Here is a 4,257-nt window from a genome sequence, read left to right as displayed (position 1 = left end):
TCCAGCTGTATTCTTGTTTTATTTTTGTTCCTAAATTAATGTAAAAGAAATTAATAAGAGGAAACTATTTCAGTAACTTGAAAGGACAATCAAAAGCACATATCTTTTTTTATATATATTGTACAGTTGTCTTTAATTTTCATTTTTGAAGCAAAGTATACTATACACATACATCCATAACGTAAAATATTTGCAAGGTCTACATAGTCTTCTTTACAAATCAGAAAATCAAAACCACTAGACAATTACACAAGTACAGATAAATAAAACACCCATATATCATTTCCTATGCAAAATAAAGAGTTGATACCAAAGAAACCTTTTTTTGTCCTGTATTTAAGAGATAAAATGAATATGAACCATCAATTATAAATTTTAGTACAGTCGCAATAGTCATAAATTTACAGTGTAATCGATTGTATCTTTTATTATACAGGGCCCTGGACTTTTGTGATTGATTCAAATCATTCTTAGCTATGGAAAGCCAGAAATGTCATAATGTATCATCCAGTAGAGGATCACACTGTCCCTTTGTAAAAGAAATGGAGCAAGCTGTTTGATAAAAATCAAGTACTCTCTTGAAAGCAGTATGCCGAGACATACCGTCCACATTCTAGAATACCGCTTTTAGTATTATGAGCTTTCCATGCCAACTGGGATTTGAATCAATCAAATTCTGAATATGACATGATCTTAGGCCCCATCTTACAAAGATCTGTGATACTTTCAATAAGTGATACATAATTTACTAAAAGTTCAGAGACCATTTGGCATATACCTTTGAAATAACCATGGAGATAGAATTCTTCCTACGTCCATGAAATAACCGATAAATATTTTTCTTTACAAAAGGGATGGTTGCATGCACGTCCTAGATTTTGACCCCAATAGCTTTCCATAGTTGGGGTTGAAATGGATCAATAACAACTTGCTACATTGGGCTTGGTGTGTCTTAACCTATAATAGTACTTGTAAAGTCTTCCTACATCATAAAATAAAGCAAGGTTTATTCAAATAAATCTTTCAAAGATATATAAATAGCATTATAAATATCATTCTAGTACAGCATCGCAGTCCAACGCACTACATAAATAGATAAACCTCTCCAACCTGAGAATACACTATGAGAACTGTACATAAAAATAATATAACCACTACCAAACAAACATTTTGAAAATTATAATTTTATAACCCAAGTTGATAATATGGAACAAAAATGTACCATACACATATATACACGTTTACATACATGTGCAGGTGTATCAAGTAATATCTGTATGATCAAAAACATATTTTACTTATTCTAAACTACAATCTGTTCAATGGAATTATTCCAAATAAGTCTTACTTGCATGAATTGTCACATTGACTAAAACTTGTCAGGAAACATTTTTCAAATCTTCAACTGCAGAAGCGAAGTTGATAACCTTAATTTAGTATCGGAGTCCTGCAAATGCCTTGACCATATTAAACCTCTTACACTGACAAATTCATAGAGAATTCTAGTACTTTATCCAAATATGTCCACAACTAAATTACTTGCATGTACATCAAGGTTATAAGTCATAAGGAAAACGTATTCAAGAAGGTGGATTTTAATTAATAAATTAGGAATGACAAATTCTTCCATTTTTTAACACATTCAAATTCATGGTGTACCGAGTATCCAAGGATATTACAGATGTGCAATGTCCATTTATGCATTAAAAAATGATGAAAAAATGAAATTGGTTTTCTACAGTACAACTTGAAAATGCAATTTTGATATTTTTTATAAATTAAATGTCATCTTATGTGTTCCTTTGACAAAATGCAAGGTTCTATTTATTGATACACCTAATAGCAAGAAAAGTGTTGCAATGCAAGAGTACATGCAGGTAATAAAAATATAATAAATCAACAATATTTATCATACTTCCCTTATATGATGTACATGGATTACTAAGGGCAAGATTTTAACATAGATCTGGGGAGCGTTTCATCAACATTTTTGTCCGATGTGTTGTCAGATCTGACATCTTTCCTTGATTTTGATTGGCTGATAATCAATGTTACTATGGTAACTGTCGGATAAAATGGGACTTGTCGGATAAAATGTCTGACAAGTCCTTTCATGAAACGCTCCCCAGAAATACATTCTATTGCACAAAATAAAATTTGTGGTTAAAGGGATATATCTAGCACATAAATGAAACAGCACACAAAAAGTTGGACAAGCACCACATATATGAAGTGAACAATTCTCGGAAATATAAAGGTATAATGCAAATATGCAAAATGATAATTTTCAGAAACTATGCATTATCCATTGATAAACAACATGAAAACTTAAAACATTGATGTTGATCTATAAATTTCTTCCTCTATTAATGAAGAATAGTGAGATATGTCTACACTTCCCCCAAAACAGTTTTATTTAATATCACATTATTATCGTACGATATAAAGCAGTAGAAACACAGGGTTTTGGCATTAAATGGCAGTTAAAGAGTATTTTTAGGATGGAAAATATGAGAAACCTTCCTTGTTACAATACTATCAGACTTATACACAAACCATCATAAATCTATTTCAAACATTATCCAGCAAAAAAAGGACAAACCCAAAACATTTGTGCAAGGTGTTTATTCACTTAAATTCAAATCAATATATTAACTTAATATTTCATACCAAGATGTTTTGAAACATGGTTTGAATCTCTCTTTCTCTACATCCCCCTCCCTCATTCTTGCTCTGTATTAATTTCTCTAGTATTGGTTACCTTAAGTAATTCAAATAGTATATTGCACTACCAAACTGATAAAATTATATCTAATTTATTTCAAATTGCACATTCATCTGACAAGAGTTGATAATTTACATTGGCAATGGTAGCATACTGGCATACTAAGTGCACAAATCTGAAGCACACATTGAATGGCACAGAGCGATGTAATGATGGGGAAAGTCACAAATAAATAGTGAAAATATAGGCTATTTTTAAACAAACATAAAAACAAAGGAACAAAGTAGATTATGCATAATGCATTATACAAGTAACCCTGTCTAAAAAACATAATTACATCTATAGTCACTTTGATATATGCATACTACATTCTTTATATACAAATAAAAAATCATGGTGTTTTGTCATGAAATGAATGAATTGTGATAAATGAAAATATTTGTTTTATCAACTTATTTCATAGCTGGGAATTTTATCAAAATTGTCCATAGTGTATCAAAACTCAAATGTCAGACATTTCTGTTTAAAAATTAAATTCTGTTACTGAATGATTGTTGCACTGTGCAGTACTTCATACTAAACATCCATTAAATCTATTGCAAAGCAATTCTTGCACCAAAATTAAAATTAAAATGATAAAAGAAAAAAAAAGATCAGTCACACAAGTGGACTTGCTGAACTTTCTTCTTTAACTTTTTTGAGAATAACTTTCAAAAGTGAATCTGACTTCAGGGGGTAAAATATGGAAAATATAATACCAAAATGTAGTGATTGTAGTCACTTTAACTAAGGTTGCATTACATACTGGAATGTCTTCTAAAGAGTATCATTCACCTATTCAAATTTAAATCTATTGAAAGGAAAAATAACATCAAAGGTGAGAGGAAAGAGAAACATTTCGAATGAAGTGCTGTCTTTCACTTGTATGTTCTGCTCTCAGTCAATTTTAAAATATATTGCTTTTCCTGCAAGTCAGTCTGATCCGATCCGACTAAATGAAGAAATGTCATACAAATAAACATACAAATTTTTAATTCAGAGCAATTTTTTTTAAATTCCGACTACCCATTTGTCCATAGTTGATACGGCAGTATTTCTTCTTGGTCTGCTATGGAAATTGTCATTTAAGATATTTAAGAGCTGGGGCCCATAGCCCAAAGCGTAGCAATCATCATAGACCATTTTTTTTAAACCATTGACTGCAGTGACTACAATGTACGAATCAATCGTGAAAATCAAGCGTAGTATTAATCGCTAACCATTGTGTTATGGAACCCAGGTGTGCTCTGCTGTTTCTTTATGTCAATGTGCCTCAAGGGACAGTGTGTCAGACTTCTGATTGTGTTTTATGAACAGGAGAACAGATCAACCCATGATATCTTCCAAAGATATTTGTTTGACCCACCTCTCACTAATTCTCTTGTTATTCATCCCTCTATCACTGTTTAGTTCCAGATCCTGTTTGATGTTGCCTACCTCATTATCTTAATCCCTCTCTGCTAGGATCGAAAGCTTAGGCCCCTTTTTGACTT

This window comes from Lytechinus pictus, chromosome 5 (genome assembly GCF_037042905.1).
Source record: "Lytechinus pictus isolate F3 Inbred chromosome 5, Lp3.0, whole genome shotgun sequence".
Taxonomy (NCBI): Eukaryota; Metazoa; Echinodermata; class Echinoidea; order Temnopleuroida; family Toxopneustidae; genus Lytechinus; species Lytechinus pictus.
Note: the sequence above shows the minus strand (reverse complement) of the source record.